Source organism: Geotrypetes seraphini, chromosome 4 (genome assembly GCF_902459505.1).
Source record: "Geotrypetes seraphini chromosome 4, aGeoSer1.1, whole genome shotgun sequence".
In the NCBI taxonomy this organism is placed as follows: domain Eukaryota; kingdom Metazoa; phylum Chordata; class Amphibia; order Gymnophiona; family Dermophiidae; genus Geotrypetes; species Geotrypetes seraphini.
Window position 1 is genome coordinate 250,187,071 of NC_047087.1, and position 23,789 is coordinate 250,210,859.

At 40.9% G+C, this 23,789-nt stretch overlaps 1 protein-coding gene and 1 long non-coding RNA gene across 3 annotated transcripts in view; one reads left to right on the plus strand and one right to left on the minus strand.

The window, feature by feature from the left end:
• The window catches only part of PCDH15 (protocadherin related 15), a 2,123,136-nt gene that overhangs the window by 41,559 nt on the left and 2,057,788 nt on the right, over nt 1-23,789 (plus strand). The window lies entirely within an intron of this gene.
• The window catches only part of LOC117358985, a 178,224-nt gene that overhangs the window by 15,683 nt on the left and 138,752 nt on the right, over nt 1-23,789 (minus strand). The window contains exon 3 of the long non-coding RNA XR_004539138.1: nt 9,135-9,269. This is a non-coding gene — a long non-coding RNA (uncharacterized LOC117358985). The remainder of the gene's footprint in view (nt 1-9,134; nt 9,270-23,789) is intronic.

Consider the following 23,789-nt stretch of genomic DNA (forward strand, 5'->3'; position numbering starts at 1 on the left):
TGGTGACATTCAACCAATTTATGTAACTTTTTAGATTTGTTCCTATTCTGAATAACGTATCAGTCTCATTTTACCCCCTAGCACCACCTGGTTTTCTTATTCTGATGCAGAGAATCCTACTACCCAAAAACGAATTGACTGTTCTGGAGATAGAGAGCTAATAGCTGGTTGCATCCTTTTAATACCCCCCCTTTTTTTTTTGAAGGAGCCAGTAGACAGGTAATTAAGATGTGTTAACATCTTGACCTCCACAAACATCTGTGAAGCTAGATTGTATAGGGGCAGTTCTACAATTGGGCACCAGCAATTTGCATTCTAAGGATGTGTGGGTGGGATCCTATTCTATAATGGCATTTGAGTGCCCAGGTTCTGTTATAATATACTAGTGTAACCTAATATTTGCATACCTGTATATATACAAGTCATAGACCTAGAATAGCTGTGGTCACAAGTACAAGTATGCATGTAATTTACAGCATTCAAGTATAACTTGGAGCTCCAAACACGTTCTGGCCATGTATATGCCCCATCTTTGCATTTATAGACTATGGGGCTCATAATAATAATTTTTTAAAAAAGACATCCAAATACCATCACACAAGTAGACCAGAGGTCTAGGGAAGCCAGAAATGCCTAAATCATATAATCAAAGGGTTAAAAAAAAATCCAGAAGCACTGGGCATTCAATGAGAGATGTCCAAAATGTGGGTGTTATGTGGGCATGCTGTATACGTGCTTAGAGACTGGACTTCTTGGTGTGATAATGGAAACTAAGATGGTTTGGGTTGGGTGTCCACAAGGATGTCTACAGTTAGAAGAGGGGTGGGCAAACATTTTGACTTGTGGGCCACAATATGTTCTTAAATTTGACAGAGGGGCCGGGCTTTCAACCTTTGCATTACACTCTGTAATTATAAAATAGGCAGGTCTAAGTCCAAATACCACAAAATATAGCGAGTTTATCTTGAAACTACAATAACTTAAATCTAATTTCTAAGTTAGTGTAGTTACAAGATAAGCTCGCCATATTTTTTGGTATTTGGACTTAGATCTGCCTATCCCCCCAGCTTCATCCCAGCCTGCGTCTCATTCCTGTCCTAGTGAGTTCTGGACAATCTGAATCTCTCTGTCCCTGCCCTGTTCTTATAATAATCTGGACCCTTCACTCCCAGATTCGATATGTTTTTTTTTTGTTGCTTCCACCCCATTCCTATTCCTGCCTAGGTGTCCCAGCCCCGTCACTCGGCACCCCCACTTCTCTCCCCGGATCCCTGCTGCGGACCTGTCACCTGGCCTTTCTTGCAGAGATATGCCCACATGTTGGTCCCATCCCCTTCCCACATCAGGATGTGGTAGGTGAAGTGAACTTGCCGCTGGCTGGGTCGTTGTGGTTGCCCAGGTTCATGACCATGTCATTGAACTTGAGCATTTCATAGCCCTCATGAGTACTCTTCAGCCCCAGCGGCTCTCAGGGTCCCGGTGACCACACCTCCCGTGGACACCACGAGCCCCGCTCTCCCCATATCCCCCTTCTTCCCAGAAGGTCTCCAAAGCCCGGGTGGTCCAGGCTCCCCAGGGGCCCTGGCTTGCCCGGCAGGCCAGGATCACCCTTCTGCATCTGAAGGAAGGAAGGCGGTGGCGGAGGAGGGACAGCACTCAGGTTCCACATGTTTTCTAGCGTAGTGCCACTGGACTTGGGGCTATAGGGGTTGCAGATAATGCAGCAGGTGCCCATCATCTCTTAGTGTGCTGCCGCTGGGAGGTCGTGCAGCAACAGCAGTGACAGCGTGACAAGGAATGCTAGAGCCATGGCCATGCCCACCCCGGCTGCCACTAGCCTCCTCCTCCGCAAGAGCCGGGCCAAGGAATGGTTAAGTGTTTTTGACAGCCGGAGGCCCTCAGACTCTGCCATTAGCTCAGGCTGAGGGCGGCTCTCCTGTTTCTGCTATTTTCTGAGGTCTGAGGTGGACTTTTCCTGGGCATGGAGCCTCTCAAGCACTTTGTTTACCATTTGAGAAGAAAGTTTAGCATTCGTTTGCCATCCCACACAGACAAAGGAATATTGCTCTCTTATTTTTCAGAACAGACAGCAGCCACTGAGCACGATGATGGTAAGGACTGGATATGGCCCACGGGACATAGTTTGCCCATGTCTGAGTTTGATCCATTTTAAAAGCTGTCTCTTGACCCACTAGCAATCTGGTTGTGTGAAGAGCTAGAGCTGAGCATTTGCCTGAGTGCCTGGGGGTCATCTGTCTAGAGAAGGGAGCACAACATTTGGTAGGTGGCAGTAGTTAGTGAGGATAGTGGGGTGGTGATAGGTTATGGATGGAATTAGTGCTCCAGTGGTGGCTGAAGTTCGGATGCAGGAGGAAGAGAGAGATCAGGGAGAGCCCCGCAGCAGAAACTCCTGCATGAGAGTCTTCAGGTCTCACTCCTACTTCTTAGACCTCACAGACCAGAATTATATAGATACATACTGCTTTAAAAGGGCAACTATACAGGATTTCTGTCAGCAGCTGAAATCCCTCTTAAAGGCACACAACAGGTGTGACACAATGATGTTATACGTATGCAGATGTCCTCCAGACGCAGTCCTGAACTGAAAGCTTTTCAAAACCCAAAGTGCTGGGTTTTGAATAGCCGTCCGGATGCCTGGACACGTCCTCTAAAAAAAAAAAAGACATGTCTGGGTAAATCCTTATGTCTGGTAACTCTACTTCTGTGCTTCCAAACCTTGCCACAGGAGCTGTTGCTTCTGCTGCTAATCGGCAGGGATATTTTGTGTCCCAATAGTCTCTATTGCTGGGATCCCCTCCTCTGGGCAGGCTAGCCTCCCTCACTGCTCTCATTCAGTTCACCACCCTCATCTGACAACTGTGGGAGGTGAAACTATGGCCTCCATAGGTAGATCATCTTCACCCTTCCCCACCACAGCTGTTGCCTTCTCTGCCTGGGCTGGTGGCAGATCCTGCTGGCTATCCTGTGTGGCCTGCTGGGGCTGGGTGTCTATCTCAGCTCCTCCATCTCCTGCTGCTCCTGCATCATGTGGTATGGCCTCCTGTAGCACACTGGGTCCTGATTCTTCCTCTGAGCTAACATCTGCATTGGGAAAGGAGAGCATGCATGGGTCCTGGTCATTTTTTTAACCTGCCACACCACAGCTAACCATCATTTTTGTCTTTGCTCCTCCAGCTGCACTTCCAGCATCCAAGTCAGAATAAGTTCACCCCAAAGCTAATTAGCACAACATACACACCCAGTACAGCCCGATATACAGGTGAAACATATCCCAGTGATGTCAAGGGGCCACACAACCACCTGAAGGTGATCATTCACAGACTGGTAAAATGTGGGACTAGTGCTAAGAAAACAGAGTGGTGGTGGTGTGGGAATGGGGGGAAGTATTTTAAGAATGGGGAGGGAAGAATACATTCAATAGCTGCTAGCAGGTACAAGACCTCCCTAGTTCACCCTGGAATAGCCTACAACAGCTGGCAGGCACTCCCACTCTGTGCTGCACCCATGCTATGCAGGCAGTCAGGACAGACACCAGCACTCTTCTCCACCCAGGATACAGGCCCTCACATGGTAGTCTTGTGGGTATTTTACCCCATTCCCACTCACTTCCATCTTCCCTCCATGAGAGAGTGGGTGCAGCACAGGTGAGGACATAAACACAGCACTGTCTCCTTCCCCATTCAATGTACCTGAGGACTGTGCTCCAGCAGAGGTGTCTTGGTTGCCCATACCATGTGTGCCGGCATGTGAAATAAAGTTCAGTAGCACCTGCTCAAATGCAAATGAAGTCTGACATATTGGTGCCGGTTTCTGGGCTTGGCCCACACCTCTCTTCAGAGCCCATAAGCCACTCTAACCACTACATTCATGGTAGAATGTGTGAGCCCACTCAAACCCTACTATACTCCCATATAGATGTTACCTGCAGCTTTAAGTGCTTTTGGGGTGGTACACAGGAGGGTATAGTAGGTATTTTTTTTTTTGGGGGGGAGGGTTAAGGGGCACACCATAAATTATAAGGGGGTTATGGTGAGATATACAGCTGGCACCCTTTATGTGAAGTTCACAACAGTACCCTCCAAGGTGCCCCACTACTTTGTTGGCATGTCTATTTGTTCAGTCCATTACAATGGTGGCCCCTCCCATGTCTAAATGGTGCTGATTTGGATATTTCTAACTTGTACATATTTGTGGTTGAAAATGGTGAATAAAGTTAGACATCCTGGTTGTCTAGTTGTTTTGGCAGCAGAGAAGTCCAAGTAGCTGATTTTTGCAAAATAAATTATTTGAACATCCTGTTCAAAAATTGATGTTTCTTCACCTCTGACTTTGGACATCTTACAGGAAACATCCAAAGGCGGACTTAGACATTAATTTTCCATGCAATGGCATATAATTATTTACCTTCTATTCCTGAATCCCAATTTTATTAATTTTCTAGGTTTATTTTTCATTTTATCCACAATGTGTCTTAGCTTGACATCTATCCTTAGGTATATGTTTTCAATCAAAAGATCTGTTCATCCTCATTCCCTTTATTATTCAATCCTTTTGAGCGTCCTCATGCACAGGCGCACTTAACATTTTTCCAATATTAAACATCACTTCACTTCCATAGTTTAAAAAAAAAAAAAAGTTTACATTTGCAAAACTTCACTCTTCACAGGACACACGTTTCTTCCATATCCACATTTATGCACCATCACTTATGAGCAACACCCACTACACTATTCCACCTATACTCACACTTGCTCCCTTATTTATGTATCATTTATTTCACAGTTGTTTTGTATAATATTTTAAAAGATGTATGCTCTACCTTAGACCCCTGAGGAAGGTAATTGAGTTGAAACACAACCCACATGTGTTTCTTAGTCATATTCTCTATAAGTTGTATGTTATTGACTCTGTAGCGTACATATCTCTGTTTCTGAAAACTCTGTGCATGTATCCTTGCAACTCGTTCTGGGCTCCTGGTGAGGATGGGCTATAAAAATGAATAAATAAATATCATATGGATACAGTTGACTATGAATATGGTGCTGTAACTAAGCTGAAAATATATTGAATGCAAATGTGAATGCACAAGGAATAAATGAATGCATAGAATGTAGACAGGAAGTTAATTTACCAGTGATAAGAAAGATTCTTAGAAGCGGAGGGAATATATCTGGGATATAGTAATGTACTCAAAATGGTGTGGAGCCCATTGACTGTATTAATTGAGTCAGAATAACTGTCATGTGCCTTTCCTTTTATTTGACTTCCTTACACATCCAGGGTGGGTTGGTGGGGGGAGGGGAATGTATTATTGTTTGCTATACTTAATTATCCATATTATTGAAATTAAATATGTACTTCTATTAATTATGGGGAGGAGGGGGGAGAAAATGATTGTTTTTTGAATTATATTGTATTTAAAATGTGTTCTGTGTAGTGTTTATGTTTAAATTTATTGTATGGCACTATTAACATTTGAAAATTAATAAAGATTTATAAAATATATATATATATTTGTCATGTAATGAAAACATCTTTTTAAATGGCAAAAGCTTCTAAAATAAAAGTAAAAAGAAGCATTAGTCTTTTCAAAGCATGTTTTTGTATGGAAAGCATTAAAATAACTTAAAAAATAGGAGATGGAGATGTAATAGACTGTGTTTGATTTCAAGAAAGCCTGGGATAGTCACATGGGATCTCTTAGAGAGAGGAAGAGATAATGGTTACAGCGGATGGGCAGACTGGATGGGCCATTTGGCCTTTATCTGCCATCATATTTCTATGTTTTTAAAGCCTGATGGTTTTATCATGCAGTTGTGAAAATGATGCCTTTTGAGATGAACAGCTCCCTAAATTTGTATAAAGCTAGAGTGAATGTATTAGGTCTTTAAGCCTTGTAATATGCATAACAGGGGTGTACTGGTGAATATTTGAGTGAAGTAACACTGATGGACTTTTGATAGAAGCAAGATAAAGAATGTAGATACAATGAAATATCTCTAACCAGTCCAAAGTGCACTAGTAAAATAGTCTAAGAGGGATCAACTCCTGTCTCAGTACAGGAACCTGCACAAAATGGTACTTCCAGCTAGATCATCCTAAAGTTCAGACCCAAATTAGAAGATACCCTTGACCTGCAACCATTTTAATGCAAGCACCCCTACTGGACACCCTACCAAGAAGAATATTTTCTTTCCACTTGGAAGTCTCAGAATCTCGCCATCCCCATTAGAAGATTCCTCTTTTGGCACTGGGGAAAGAAAGTAGCTGGCTCCATTTTGCCATCTTGGTGGTTGATTAATTTCAGCTTTACATGCCTAAATTAAATATATATATTAAATATATATGGCAAATTAAATATTTGCCATATTCTTCTGTGGCCACACACCCTTTTCAAGTCCATGCAGTAAAAAAATACAATGTGAGGATTAAAGAGTATAGTTGATTTTTTACTGTTAATCTTCCAACATTAAGGAGGCTGTATTAATATGCACTGATATTAAAACTGCATGATACATCCAGCATTAATGTTAAAAAAGAGTATTATAATGTTTTTCATCCATTGTTTATATTCATATTAGCATTAGTGGGGATTGAGTTAACATTACGTTCTTGCATTTACTACAGCTTAACTGCTGACATTAAGATGCAATGAATGTGAAAACCATGCAGTAAATGCAGAGGATGTGCCCTTCATCTGTCTTTTCTTTAAGTCACAGGGCAGACACAGCGTGGGAAACCCATACTGCCCTGTGGTTTTGGCCCAACTAAAATAAAGGTATTCCACAGCAACTCTATCTCTCTCCATTTAGAACCTGTCAAACTGAACCCTTCACACATCCATTCCAAACTCCATGAAAGCAGCGCCCCCCCCCCCCCTCCAACTACACACACACATTCTGATCCTTCCTCTAAGGTCCCCCAAAGAGGCCCCTATTAGCAGCCTCTCTGATACCCTGACCTTCCCTCAGGACTTATCCGGAGCTTTCACTGGTAGTTTAGTAGTCCAAAGCATGAATGGTTCTCCTCCACCTCTCTCCTGATGCTACCCAGGGTTCAGATTAGCATTGATGATTTCTAATGGTAGACTTGTATTACTACCACCAGGGGTCATCTGCCAATATTTAGCGAACTCAAAATGTGGCATTAATTGCAGCCACACTGTTAATAGTTATGACAGCTAGTGCACAGCATTGATCCACATGCTAGAAGTCATAGATGACCACAGCTCTGCTTTACCCCTACCTGTATTCAGCAATTAGGCCCAGATTCTACAACTATTTATGTTGGCATAAAAATGGTGCTGAAAAAAATCTGTTCTTAGCGCTATTCTATAGACCACATCCGGAATTAGGTATGATTTATAGAATATGCATAGCATTTGTCCAGGTGACTAAAATTTAGGCCCAGTCAGTTACACCAATGGAAAACTTGGCATAAATGCCTACACCTAAATTGTTCATGGATCATGCATATTCTATAAAGTGCACCTAACTTTTAAGAATGCCCAGGATCTGCCCATGCCCCTCCCCTGGCTATTCCCCTTTTGAGATCCACAAACTAGAATTTACACATACCACTGTGTAGAATATGCTTAGAAAGAAGTGTGCGTAAAATGAGTGCCAAGTAGTGACAATAATTGCTTGTTTATTGGCAATTACCAGCGCTGATTGGTTTGTTAATTAATTAGGTTGCTTGAGCAAATAAGAATGTACACATATTTGCATGTGCAACTTTAGTCACAGTTTATAGAATTTGGAAGTTAGTGTATAATTTGTTGTGCACTGGCTGGTTTCATATTCAGTAGCCATTATCATGGGTCTACACCAACATCTACTGATCAGCAAAACCCCTTCTAACTGCTTAATATACAGTAGCTTAGCAAACCGACCTCTAACATACTAAGGATATCAATACCTGTGTAAGGTAGGCAGGACATGAGTGATTGCAAACACAAACATTAAGCTCAACTTAATACGAAGGTTCTTCAAAAAGTTTCCACACTTTCATATATTCACGGGAAATGGTTGGGGCGGGAGAAGTGGTAAGAAGGCATGTTAGCAGGATGCTGGGAAACATGTATTGCAAAACAGGGTGATTATGTGGAAAAGTGATTCAGTTTGCTTTTGAGATATTTAATAAAGGGTTTATAAAAATAAGTGTTGAAACGTTTTGAAGATTCCTCGTATGTACTGTACATAAATGATAACAAAATCTGTTGCCAAATAGATTCCTAAACAACAATATAAAATTTATTGCAAGACATAAACTAATCAAATCATGATTTTTTGTTGCTGCTGTTCTGGAGGCTAGTAAAGTACTATCAACAAAAGTGAGTATAATGGCTTGGAACCAATATCATTAAAATCATATAAAACTGCTTAGGAAACTATTACTGAGGCTACAAATATTACAATATAAAGAAAAATATTTAAAGCACATTCTGGTGCCTCTGTTTATGTTGCATAATATAAACACCTTGATATATAATGTGATCTACATATCTACTGTATAGCTATGTATATCTGTAAAATAACAGTAGGGAGTATGATTGCAGGGTACAAGGGGTGAGGGAAAGAAATGTGGCAGGCATAGCAAGCTGAAGCAGAAGAGTGGTGCTGTGTGAGTTACAGAATGATGGAGGACACAAAAGCTGCAGTCGTGGTGCTGTGGAAACAAATCTTCCATGGGAATCAAATGCATCGCTTCATGGGAATAGGTGAGTCATGTGGGCTATGGGAACTGAAGATTCATGGTACTGTGAGAGCAGAATATGGAAGGGAGAGAGAAGAGAGTGTCTGGAAATGAGAAAGAGAGAGAGTGCCTTGAGTAGTAGGTAATGAAAGAGTAAGAGAAAGAGGAAAAGAAGAGAGAAAGAGTGCCTTGAGGGGATGGTAGACATAGAGAGGAGAAGGGAAAGAAGATAGAGAGAGTACCTGGCAGTGTAAGGGGAATGAGAGAGAGAGAGTGCTTTGGGATGAAAGCAAAGGAAATGAGAGTATGGAAGAAGAGAAGGAAGAGATACAGTTAGAAGGCCCTGGTAAGAAAAGGAGAGAGAGAGAAAGAGAGAGGTGGCTGTTAATCTCTTTATATATTTGTGGTAGACAACTCACCATTTCCTCTCACTGGAGGGCAGTGAGTATATCATCTCAGGTGTTGCCTTTAGCAGGACCTTCAGCGGACTGAGCAACATGTGTGACCACAGAAGACGGAGCCCTTATTATCTGTTGAGTCAAGCCTGAGCGGTCCTGGGGGAAGAGGTAGTCGGAGAACAGTCAGGTAGATCAGCATGTGGGAGGTGGGGTGGAAGAAAAATATGAAAATGATGTGTGGGCAAGGAAGTGGGGGTGGTAGAGGGAAAGAAAATGACTGCTTGAATGGGAGGTAGGGAAAGGCAGAGTGAGTGACTGCTAGGCTGGAGAGAAGGTCAAAACTATGAGAGATTCCTTAAAGAAATTTCACCAGGTATCAGCCATATTTATTATTTGTCACAGACGTATATGAAAGAGTGCTCTTTGAATGCACAATCCCCTAAATTCTATATATGGCATCTAAAAAATCAGCATCAATCAGAACGGCACTTAGGGTGATTCTATAAAAGGTACCCGCTGTATATAAAATCACGCTTAGTGACCTTACAAGACAACATATAGACGTCCCTATTTAGGTCAAGGAAACCCTAAGTTGTGCATGGTGAGGTATATTCTATAGCAGTGGTCTCAAACTCAAACCCTTTGCAGGGCCACATTTTGGATTTGTAGGTACTTGGAGGGCCTCAGAAAAAATAATTAATGTCTCATTAAAGAAATGACAATTTTGCATGAGGTAAAACTCTTTATAGTTTATAAATCTTTCCTTTGGCTAAGCCTTAATAATAATATTGTCATTTATAGCTAAAGAGACATATGATTAAGAAACTGTTATTTTACTTTTATGATTATGACAAACATACCGAGGGCCTCAAAATAGTACCTGGCCGGCCACATGTGGCCCCTGGGCCAATAGTTTGAGACCACTGTTCTATAGCAATGTGCCTAACATTTAGGAACACTCATGATCCACCCATGCTCCTTCCCTGGCCATGTCCTCTTTTGAGATTCACACTCTAAAAGTGACACACACCAATTTATAAAATGTGCCTACAAAGTTATGCATGTAACTTCTAATGAGTGACAATTAGTATCAATTACTTGGTGTTAATTGCCAGTTATTGGTGCTGATTGGCTTGTTAAAACAATTAATGTCCTCTTATACTAAGCCATGGTAGAGGTTCCTACCACAGCCTGGAGCACTAAATGCTTCGGCACTGCTCCAATACTCATAGGAATTCTATATGCGTCAGAGCTGTATTGGAGCATTTAGCATTCCGAGCCACGGTAGAAACCTCTACCGCGATTTAGTAAAAGGTAGGGTAAGTTGCACCTGTAAATCGGGTTTGTGCACTGATTTACGCATGCAACTTAGGATGCTATATACAGAATTTGGGCGAAAGTGTGTGAAAGCAAATTTGATATTCTCAACTACTATGAAAATCTGTTTCAGTTGCAGTATTATATGTGGTAGAATAGACAGAAAAGGTGATAAAATGGGTCAATTTTAGAACTCTCTAAAATAAAACACTAGAATGTAATTTAAAACTGAGAAAGTGCATGATGATAATAATTGGAATATATTAAATAGAATAATACATAAACATAACGAAACCCAGATTTGGATATAAGAAAAATAACTGAAAGCAATACAATAATTTACTGCAATTTTAACTATGGATCAGGGTTGCTATTTGTGTGTGATGAAAGAGGAGAAGAAAGACTGTTACCAATTTCATCAAGATAAGAAGGTGAAATTGTATATTGCTATGAAGCTACATAAAATTTGATTTAAACTAATTTGAAACAAGTTCCATCTTCCATGCAAATATGCAATGTTTCAGAAATCCAAATTACCGTACAAGTAGTGGTATTCTTCCTGTATCAATTACCAGTTTATCACTCTTTAAACAGCTAACTTGTAAATTCCTTTTATTGTCTCTTTTGAGCACTAATATTGATTTTATGTAAATCATTGCTATGGATCTAGTTGCTTTATTTCAGTATGATCTCAGGGTTGATGACATAGAAAACATGGACTAATTACATTCTGTGTAAGATATCTGTGATCTCTTGTACATATGTTCCTAAAAGACTGGAGGAATTGCAAACAATCTTCTTAAATTAGAAAACACATATGGAACAATTTAATAAACTGGGCTTAAAAGTGGCCTGTGGTATTAGTACCTCAAGACTGTCCCATGTGATAAGGCCACTTTTAGTGTGGCTGCTAAATGGCCACATTACCTATTTCCCCTATTAATTGCCATGTGCTAATATCCCAGTTACCACGTGGTCATTAGCATGGGAGCCTTTACTGACAGGTGAAGCAGCCGTGCTAACTAATTAGTGCTAGGCATGCCTACTGTCTGCTCCCAAACACACCCTGTATGGAGATGTGTAATATTAATAATATTAAGATAATAGCTTGACCACTTTAATTTTTCTTGCTAAACATCTCTGAAATACACATTCCTATCTCATCTTCCCTCAACACACAGAACAACCAGCACACAGACATGGCATTATCCAGCCCTTGAGCTGCTACAAGATGTAAACAGAAACGTGTGAAAGAAACGAATGATAAAACACAGAGGCATTCCTTTTTTCCTGTTCTTTGATAAACAAATCTCTCTTTTACAACTTTTTTGCCTATGCAGCTCTGCATTACTTCAAATTCCTTTTTCTAACTCCTTATAACTCATCTCTGTCTCCTTTTTTCTCTCTATCTGTATTTTGCTGTGTGATAATTAACATAGGGCCAAGTTTTAATAAAGATTCTAATATATTTTGGCTGTTTTGTTTTTCTTCTCATGATACACAGTAAACACAGTGCAGGAGATGGAACCAATGGAATGGATAGGAACTCATTATTCGATATAATAATTAGACTCAGCATGAGTCATGTTTCAGCACAAGGCCTGCATCAGGAGTCCAGAGTTGAGAGCGTTCCAAAAATATTCCAGATCCTTTGGATTTCCAATACCAGCTGAAGTTTTGGTTTCAGATGAAATAATATGTAAAGTATAGAAAGACGTAATAATGAATGTCGCTTCTGAAAAATACTAGTGTTGAGTCTAATTGTTGTATCGAATAAAGAGTTCCTATCTATTCCATTGGTTACGTCTGCTGTGCTGTGTTTTGTGTGTTCGATTTGTGCGGAAGATTTCTTCTTCTGTATTTGTCCCTCTTTTCTTCTCATAACACAGAGAGAATAGACAAAGGAAACAGGCCACTTGGATCATAAGGAAATATAAAAACAATTATCTCCCAGTTGAGCAAAGTATACATCTGTTTAGCAACATTAGAGGCATAATGCCTTATTTATTACCTTTCTAGTGCCATCATAGAGGTATAATGCCCCAGCCCTCTGTTAAAAAAGGGCATTTCTATACGATGAGAAAGGAATATAGAGATAAGAAAATTTCAAGACAGTTTATTACTTAATCTAGATATTAGCATAGTTAATGAATAAGCATGTTCTTATTCCAGTCCATATTCTAGTACCCTATGTTCTAAAATACAAGCAGAACTTAACACATCACAACCTGGCAACCTGGGCATATCAATTGTAATGTCCTTTCTAAAATGCCACTCTACATGTTTTTGTTTTCACATTGTCAGTGTGATATTTAAATTTAAAACATATTTATCCAAACTAACACTTTAGTAAGAATTTTCCCAAAGTATATCCCTCCCCCCTACTGACAGTAAAAATATAAGTTACATATCCTTTTATAAACTGCAGCAAGCAGTAACACATGCTTACTGCAGAAAAGGCACTATTGCAGGACACACTCAGGCCTTCCATGGCAGTTTTGGAATCAGTGCATGTTCCCTGTACACTAATAAATAGACTTATTTTTTTTAACACAGGGGCGTGTTTGGAGGAGGTCAGTAGGCATGCTAAACAATTAGCTTGTGGTTACCATGTTAGCCCTTACCACCCAGTAAATAGGTAGTGGTAAGGGCTCATACGATAGTGGTCACACATTAATTGGGAAATTAGCATGTGTTCATTAATAGGCAAAATAAGAAATGTGGCCATTTTACATCCCCACTAAAAGCGACCTCTGCATGTGGGAAAACCACATGCTAATAACAGGCCATTTTTTTGTGTTGCTTAGTAAAAGGGCCCCACAGTGATGTGGTTTAAGAACACAATTCCTTATTTTATGTATCTATATCCCAAACAAGCTTTTTAAATTAAGTTCTTTTAGTCATAGCAATATAAATTTTGTAGCATGAACATCTTAATTGCATATATTAGGTAAGTACTCATTTGTGAAATATTTGAATGCTGAAGACCACCATGGGAAACGTCAATGTAGTCAAAGTCAATATCAGATCGCAATGACTACAATGTTTTCATTATAATAACCCCCCTAGGTTATGCTAAACCTGTAATGATATCATATGGTGTGTTTCTTATAAGTGAGCTAAAATACTTTTTTTCTTAATAAAAAAGTGTGTGTGTAGTGGTGGTGGGGGTCTATTTGAAAGGCTGGTGAATGAACAGTTTATCCTATCTTTTGAAAATAACTCTACTAATGAGGTTCACCACAGGTTGAAGAGCAAAAAGTGCTATTGCATTCTGAATGATGGAATTCCATAACTTGATTACAATCATTTTATAGGCATGGATTATGTGTGTGAGGGGGGGAGGGTTCCAAGTTTATTAAAAATTTCTTATACCGAAGATGGCGTCCTGAGCATTTTGCTGAGATTTTTGCTGAGAGGCGATTTTTGTAGAATTAAATCATTGGTGGAACTATTTCTCTGCCTAAAAGAAGGGGAAACAGAGGGGTTTCCCTCCACCTACCTCTGGCTCCTCTACGCCATGGAAGACTGTAATTACAGCTTTTACAGTCAGGCGTTTCCGCTGCTGTGAGTGGGGAAACTCACAGCTTGGATGGTGAGATGTCGCTCTCGCTGAGCCTGCGAGGACCGCACCCCCTCCCCCCAATTCCCAGAGATTCATCGGCAGTGCAGACTTTGCAGGAGGGCTCGCTGAGCATATCGAGTGAGGCACATTCCGCACCTGACGCAACAGGTCAGTGAATGCAACAACGCCGACTCCTGGGCTGGAGCCATTGCATCTTGGGAATGTGGAGCCAGTGGGAGCAAGCGGTGGTGAGGCGGTTGGAGCCCGGAGATCATTCCCTGGGAAAGAAACCAAAGAAAATCTGGTACTTATCTCCCCCTCAAGCCGCTCGTGAGACCACAGGCAGTAACATTGGATTCAATCTGGACGGCAATTGAGAATTTACATTTGGTATGCACTAACTTTGTTTCTATTGCTTCAAATTCAATCTCTAGGATAACCTATTTAGAGACTTCTGTTCAACAGCACCAGGTGGATTTGAATAAATTAGAAAAAATAACAACTGAGACCTTGAATTTGGTTACTAAACAAATGTCTGACAAAATGATTCTTTTGAGGAAGATTGAAAATTTAGAAAATCAACAAAAGAATTAGAATTTAAGGATTTTGAACTTTCTGATTGCTAAGTTTATGTCATCACATGAACTCTTTAAGAACTTTATGGTCACAGTCCTAAAGGTTCCGGAAGCAAGTCTTCCCCATTACAGAAGATATACTATTTAAAACAAATGCAAAAGGGGAAAACTGTAGTAGCTGAAGATACACAATTAGATATTTCCGCTATATTGCAATCTTCTGATATTGAAATTCAGGGACGAGCGACACTGTTGGTCTCTCTTGTGTTCTTACAGGATAAAGGTATGCTTTAATTTAAAACAAATCACCTATTTAGGTGATAGGGTATATATATTTCCAGATGTCTTAAAATGGACACAATCTAGGAGGAAATAATTTTTATTATTGCGTCCAAAAGTGATAGCCCTGGGGGCAGTGTTTCAATTGAGATTTCCTTGTAAATGTTTTGTTTCCCATCAGGGGAGTAAATATATATTTTTTGAACCTGCCCAATTAGGTTTTCTTCTTGAGGGGAAAGGTGTATCGACTCAGCCAGAATGAAACATGTTAAGTAGTGCAGTGATTATTTAAAGAGTAGGTTAACAACTAGTGCTGCTCCCTTTTTCTTTTTTTTTCCTTATTTCATTGTATATGAATCCCATTTTCCCAAGGGGTTTTCCTTAATCTTGCTTCTTCCAATCAGATTGTGGACTGTATATGATAACTATTACATTATTCTATTTCTTGGTGCTTAGTTTGTATAGCTAAGTGATGTTATACTTTTGTATTTCCTTTTACATCTATGTACTTGTATGTATTGAAATGAAAGAAAAAATTTTTTTTAAAAAATATTTCTTATACCGCTCAATAAAAACATCAAACATCGTACATTTACAAAAATCAGGGTTAGAACTTAAACGACATATAACAAAAGGGGAAGTTAGTAGCCGAAAGACTTCAATCTATGACAAACAGGAACGAAAGGTAAAAAGGGGAGAACTACAATATTTGATAGGAAAGAAGAACCAAGTAAGGGGCAAATAGTAGGTGGTGGAATGAATTTACATGATAAAATTGAGCAATGAAGGAATTAAAAAGTTAGCTCTTATAAGGGCAGTTATGTTTCGAAGGCATCCTGCAATAGAAATGTTTTTAATTTTGCCTTAAAATGAGGTAGACATTTTTCTTCACACAGATAATTGGGTATGGAATTCCAAAGGGATGATGCTGATACAGCAAAGTTATTTAATCACATAGTATTTATATGTTTTAAAGATGGAATTGTGAGGAGATTCTGGTTCATCAAATGGAGGGCTTTAGAAGGATTGTAACTGGATATTAGGAGCCAGATTCAGTAACTAGCACCAAAAGTTAGGTACCATTAAAATCCGTGATAAACACCCATTCTATAAAGGGTGCTTAGCATTAAGGCCCAGATTCTCTATGGGGCGCCAATATTTCGGCCACCTAAAAAGTGGCCACCGATTGCGTGACAACATCTTATAGAGAATTGCATCTCCATGCAAAATAGATGCCGGAAATATAGGCCAATATTTTCTGGGCCTACAAAACTTACACCTTGAACGGAGAAACACTAGCTAGGACTTCAGAAGAACGGGACTTGGGAGTAATCGTCAGCGCAGACATGAAGGCTGCCAGACAAGTGGAGCAGGCTTCATCCAAGGCAAGGCAAATGTTGGGATGCATCAATAGAGGCTTTATCAGCCGCAAACCTGAAGTCATAATGCCGCTCTACAGAACCATGGTGAGACCTCACCTGGAATACTGTGTGCAATTTTGGAGACCGCACTACAAAAAAGATGTGCTTCGAGCTGAATCGGTCCAGCGAATGGCCACTAGAATGGTCTCCGGACTCAAGAATCTCCCATACGAGGAAAGACTGGACAAACTGCAGCTCTACTCTCTTGAGGAACGTAGAGAAAGGGGAGACATGATTGAGACATTTAAGTACATCACAGGTCGTGTCGAGGCGGAAAGCGATATATTCTTCCCCAAGGGACCCTCGGTCACAAGGGGGCACCCGTTCAAACTCAGAGGAGGGAAATTTAATGGTGACACCAGGAAGTATTTCTTTACAGAAAGGGTGGTGGATCAGTGGAACAAACTTCCGGTGCAAGTGGTCGACTTTAAAAATAAATGGGACATTCACGTGGGATCCCTACGGGGGTCGAGCTAGGGAACTGGGTCATTAGCACTCAGACTTGATGGGGTGGGTCAGAAGAGTGGGCAGACTTGATGGGCTGTAGCCCTTTTCTGCCATCATCTTTCTATGTTTCTATGTTTCTGGTGCCTATCTATGCTGTAAATCATATCTACATAGGCGCCTTATGCCAATTCTGGCATTAATTTAAAAAATACCTTAAATATCTCAGACCTCAGCGGTACTCCTGTGTGTAGTATAAAGTTTTAATACAAAAATTCAAAAATATCACTCCAAAGCACTACACAAGCCAAGAAAGCTTGCTTATTATTTAAGCGAAAGAAAAGCCTCAGACAAACAGCGAGGTGTACCCACACTCTTCCACCCAAGCATCATAGGCAAAAAACTTTTGCACAAGTTTAAAGTTAGCAGGTGGGAGCAAAAATATAGCCGAGAATGATTAATGGTAAAAACCACTGAACACAAACAGGCCAGGCCGACAATCGTTTTGTGGCCAGTAACCACTGCTTCAGGGCCTTAGCGCCATATCCAGGTTATCAGATCCTAACTGCTGCTTTCAACCAGCTTCTCTGTATAATTACCTCCCTCCCACCCTATCATAACCTGATCGATAACTCACCTTTTTAAATCTGCAATAGTATGTTTCTTATCATGCCAATGTTGAGTTAGCGGTGCCGCCATATTGCCTGTATTAAACCTTGACTTATGCTCTGTAAGTCTCAGAAATTTTTCTACTTGTCCGTCCCACATAAAGGAGATCACAGGGACATTTTATTAAATAAATTACATAAGTGCTTGCACAAGATGTATTTGAGGTTGCATAGTGTACTTTCTTCATACCTGGGTCAATCCAGGACGAGCCTGTCAATGCTTGTGCACACCACTGGCATTGGCTGCAGGTGTCATGTTTAAAAGTCTCTTCTTGCTCCCTAGGTTTTATCTCAAACTTATGAAAATACATTATTTCTCCCTCTTTGGTAGGATGCTATTGCCAGATCTTGAAACAATGGACTATGTTGCAATAATGGCCAATGTCACTTAATAATAGTACAAAAATTTCTATTAAAGCCGAGAAAGGAAGGACACAGATCAAGGCTTCATCATCTATTTCATTATTGTTTTTTTGTATTTTCTTGTATCAGCAAAAGCCTCGGGGCATATTTAGCCCATAGATAAGCTTTTCTAATCGCTTCCTGTGGATACCCACGCTCTTTAAAACAAAATGCTAGAAGTTTAGCCTGCTTTTCATATTCTTCTAAATGAATGCATAACCTACGTATGTGAAGGAATTGGCTGACTGGCATATTAAATTTTAAAAAATATGGGTGAAATCTTGGAAAATGTAAAAAAATTATTGAGTTCAACTTCTTTTCTATACAGAGTAATAACTATCCTTTGATCTTCTTCCTTTATCAGAATGAGGTCTAAATATGCAATCCTTGTCACATGATAAGGCATTGTAAATTTTAGGTAGGGGTTCAGAGTATTCATCCAGCTTAAAAAAATTTCTAATTAATCCTGGGATCCCCTCCAAATAAATAGAATATCTTCGAGATATCTCTTCCACATTACCACCTTCTGAAACAGAGGTGATAGATATATCTTTTCCCTCTAAAATTTTGAAACATAGAGGCTAACCACAGAGGGGGCCAGAGTCGCAGCCATGGCCACCCCCTGAATTTGTTTATAAAACTCCCTATGATACCAGAAATAATTCTGATTGATGACTAGTTTCACAAGTTCCATAAGCCACCCTATATTGAAGCGTCCCAAATCTTTAGCTGTAAACACCTCCTCTATAATTTCTAGTGCCTCAGTTTGTGGAATTTGAGTATACGTATAGGGATGTAATATCCAGGGTAACAAAAAAAGATACACCAGATACTACTCGCATATCATCCAGAATTCTTAGCAAATGTGAAGAGTCTTTTAAATAAGATGGAATCTTTTTCACTTCAGTTCTTAAGAAGTAATCCAGAAACTTAGAGAGGGGTTCAAGTACTGAATTTTTTGTAGAAACTATCAGGCACCCTGAGGGGGATTGAAGATTCTTATGAATTTTGGGGAGCAAATAGATGTTAGGTGTGGAGCGATACAGTTCTTGCAAAAATGATGCTTTTTTTCATAATTATTTTCCTCTTCATTCTCTCTTCCACCAAGATTTTAATTTCCATTTTCAGTTATTCAACTGGGTCTTCATCCAGTCTTAAATAGGCCACTTGATCATTCAGTTTGCAAAGAACGTCAGTGTGGTAGCTGTCTCGATTTTGTATAGTGATGGCTCCACCTTTATCCGCACACAGTAATAATAATACCTTTATTTTTGTATACCGCAGTACCATGGCAGTTCAGAGCAGTTAACAGAGGAAGAGACTACATTTACAGCGATATTACATATAAGACAGAGATGTTATGTACAAGATAATAGTGTTACAAAGAGGACATTCAGTTGAACTTGGAGTTCAGTTTAACTTGGGCGTTCAGATTAACTTAACAAGTCAGGAGAAGTCAGGTAAATCCGGAGGCATATCGGAGATCAAGACAGGGATGCAAGGTAGGGGGAGACAGAGAAATTTATCAAAGAGATAGGTTTTGATTGATTTCCTGAAAGTTTGGTAGGAGGGTGATTTAGAGATGAGGGTAGTTAAGCATTTATTCATAAGAACATAAGCAGTGCCTCTGCTGGGTCAGATCAGGGGTCCATCATGCCCAGCAGTCCGCTCACCCGGCGGCCCATCAGGTCCAGGACCTGTATAATAACCCTCTATCTATACCCTTCTATCCCCTTTCCTTCAGGAAATTGTCCAATCCCTTCTTGAACTCCAATACCGTACCCTGTCCTATCACGCCATCTGGAAGCGCATTCCAGGTGTCCACCACCTGTTGGGTGAAGATAGACGTACCCAAGGGCCAAAATGTCTAGATAAGTTATTTTCAAAAAATAGAGACATTGTGCAGTTTTGTAAAAGAACATTTTCTCTACTGGATTTCTGGATGTCTTTCTCAAAAAATGTCCAAACTCAGACTTAGACACCCTATTGAAAGTGCCCCTCCTTGTATATAAAGCAAGGTGCATTTTTTTGTTTTTGTTTTATATTTTGATCCATTCTTTATAAATTTATATTTTAACTTCTGATATTTTATCTAGGTGAAGGCATGGCTTCTGGTGCTCAATACATCTATCTAAAGGCATGAAACTATTAGATTTAGATTGATTAGGGTTAAATATAATGTTATTTAAAATTGACAGAACTAAGGGCCTCTTCTATCAAACTGCGCTAGCAGTTTGTAGCGCGGTGAGCTGCTCTGCTCCCGATGCTCATTGAGTTCCTATGAGCATCGGGAGCAGTGTGGGCCATTCAGCGCATCTCTCTGCGCTAAAAACTGCTAGCGCAGTTTGATAAAGAGGCCCTAAATAGTCATCTGGTTTTTTTTATAAAATAGGCTAAAAGTAGGTGTCTTTATATACTCTTAATCTAGGTAACCTCTTATAAAATTACACTCTCTACATGAAAATTTATTTGCATTTATAAATAACAAGCAGTTGGAATAACAGAAGAACTCATTAATTATGAATTTCATGCAAACTGGTGCATGAAAACATGCTCACGGGTCAGTTTTACAAGACAACATTACCACAAAATCATTTTCAGCCAGATGACAATAGAGGAATTCCCTGTTCAGAACTCAGTTCTAAATAGGAATTGATCTATTTACTTTAGGTTACTTTATGAGTTGAAGGGATTCCAAGGAAGGAGGAGGGCAGCCTTCTGCCTATGCCATGCCTTGACACCTTTTAAATTCCATTTTAAGAGCTTGTTAGTCTTTTTCAGCCAAGGCAGAACAACCTAATTTTAAGATTCTCAGTTTCAGGTACCTATAAAATGCAGGAACTTATTTTCAAATAAATATTTAGATCAAAAAATTTGGCTTTAAAAAGTTTCCTCAGCTAGGAACCTAAATTCAGGCACTCAGCCTTGACTATCATCAGCCTGTATGATGCAAATGCAAATCAAGCAAAGATTCCTATATGTCCACAATTCTTCTTTATAGTTGAACATAATTAGAGAATGCTTGCAATAGTCTAGACCAGTTTTCTTCAATCTTTTGACACCTATGGACTGGCGGAAATAAAATAATGTGCAGCAGCATTTCTCCCTCCCCCTTGCCTGTGCAGCATTTCATCCCCCCTTGCCTGTGCAGCAGTAGCATTTCTCCCCCCTTCCCTGTGCAGCAGCAGCAGCATTTCTCCCCCCTTGCATTTGCAGCATTTCTCCCCCCCCTTCCCTGCCCAGCATTTCTACCCTCCCCCACCTTTCCTGCCCAGCATGTCTGGCTGCTTCCCCTGCTGAAAGCTGCGGGCGTCTACACCTCACCGACCACGGCTGTATTGGAAGCCTTCTCTCTGACGTCATGACATCAGAGAGAATGCTTCTGACGCAGCCGGTCGCGGCTTTCAGCAGGGGAGCCGGCCAGAAGCTGAGCAACGCCGGTGAACTCCCGCGGACACCCTTGTTTACTGCCTCTGCTTCTGGTTAAGGAAAGGCAGCAGCAGCAGAATAGGGAGGGTGGCCGGCCATGCATCCCTTTGGGGTGTGCACCCGGGGCGGACCGCCCCCCCATTTGTGCGTCACTGCTGACATCCTAAAAATCTGACTGGTTGGGATGCTTCCAGGACCAAGTGTGGGAACCACTGCTTTATAGCTTAGGCCACAGATGCATCGGAGGCACTCATTTAATCTAGGGAGGTGAGGAACATAGTTCCCCTATCGCCCCCATAACAATGTATGCAGGTAAATTTAATTCCTGCCCCAACCTCACCTACAATATGATACTTTTGTTGTCATCAGAGCCGCTGGGGGAGCAGGGGAGATATTTCCTGGTTAGACCCCAAATTTAAGCAGTGCCAGCATATAAAGTAAGGAGCAGGTAGTTGCCCCTAGAAATTTAAATGCCCTTCTGACCATGTCTCATATAGTGAACTACATGTACCAAAATGCACTAGGATCTTCAGCTCAAATCGGAGGCAGCCTAGGGAAAGATTGAATGAACAATACTTTTCCCAGCTGGTGAATGCAGTCAGAGGAAAGCCCTTCTTAGCTGTTTTACCATGCTGACAATGAGAGGAGGAAAAAACCTTACATATCTCTTTTCTGTTAGAATTGTTGATGATGTTACTGTTTGTACAGGCTAAAAATAGAAATAAATCTAATAGGCAGGGTCAACCTCAGCAGGACCTAAGCAGGGGAAGGGGACTTCATCGGTGTGTTTCAGGTTCCTAATTAGGGAAGCCTGTGTGTCCCTGGTTTCACAGCAACCCCAGAGAGAGGGTTTGGCTAGGGTTATTAGAGGTCCAGGAAAACCCAAACAAGTCCTCTTTTTAGAGGACAGTCTGGGTCCCCAGACGGATTTTCCAAAACCTGGTGAGGTTCTTTATAGAATTGCACATAGACAGTTGTGCACAGCTCCAAAAGAGTGCCAATGAATGCAATTATGAGTTGTTAATGGCTTGCTATCTAATTTAGTTGTGCACGCAACTCCTGATGATGTGCAAATTTGGATGCCAAAATATAGGCACCTTTTACAGAATCCAGGGGTATGCCACTTCATGGCAAGCATCACATATGAATTAGGGAAATAAATAATATTAAAAGTCTGAGAGGTCCATGACAGCATAATTGCATCAACACACTAATTTTCATAGAGAATCTTCCTGCAGTTTGCTTTTGAAAACTTGGGCAAAGAGGGAATGCAGGCAATAGTGTAGTAAGGGTAGGAGTCACCTGGGGCAGTGGTACCCTGCGCCTCCTCTCCGCAACCCTGCCCATTCCATGCCCCCCCCTCACTCCTTCACGCCCACTACTTTACACTTGTGCTCTCTCTTCACACCCGTTCCTCTAAATCTTCACCAGTGCGAGTGTCGTCACCAGCATGCTCCTCACTCCAGAGTTGGATTTCTCTCCGACGTCACTTCCAGGTCCCGTGACCTGGAAGTGGTTCAAAGGGGAATTGGGCTGCTGCGAGCGACAGGCAGGAGAAGTTACTCATGCTAGTGATGATCTACAAAGGTACAGGGTGAGGGGAGGAATGGTGCAAGCGTGACTTGGTATGGCAGGACATAGAGGTGCCAGCGCCCCCACCAACATGGCGCCTGGGGTGGTCCACTCCCCCTTACTATGCCACTGAATGTAGGCACTTTGTACCCACGTACGAGTCTTGTATATGGTTTGAAGTAGAAGGTATGTATGCGAATCACTGAAACTTCAGAGTGAAATCACTGTGTGTACTGTATTTCCCCATGTATAGGCCACAGGAAATGCCAATTTTGGTTTTAAAACTCTTAGATAAGTCGCCCCATGTTACTAGCCGTAGCTTATCTAAGTGTTTTAAAACCTAAAATGGCCTATACAATGGGCCTCCTCCTTCCCCCCCTCCCGTAAATACCTTTGCCGGCTGCCTCCTGCCTCGTTGCGGCCAGCGGTGCAGGGCAGGAACATTCTTTTCAGCATCCAGCCAGTGCCATGTTGTATCCTCAATGCCTGCGTCAGTTCTCACGGGAACTGGTGCAGGTATTGAGGAAGTAGTGTGGGGCTGGCTGGATGCTGAAAAGATAGCTTCTGCCCTGCACCGCTGGCTGTGACGAGGCAGGAGGCAGCTGCCAGTTGTCCAGAAGGGAGCTGCAGGTACAGGGAACTCCAAGACTGATCTTCCAATGATGTGGCTTATCTGCGATGTTTTTAGATAGGCCGCCCCATGTAAGGAAGCTGCACCAACTGCAGGCGATTGTAAATCCCATGTATAAGGCGGCCTATACATGGAGAAATACGGTACTTCTCTATTTCTGATCTAATCTGACCCTTTAGCACACGTGTAAACATGTGTGTATTATTTTGCTTAATCTGAAGTAGAGGGACAATTTGCAGATACACATTTTACGGAAAACCACTCTCCTAATTATTATTATATATATTTTTTAAGTACACATTGCACTAATTTTTGCTGTTTTTTTTAAAAACCCATAACTGCTAAATTGATTACTTTGTCAACATATAAAATT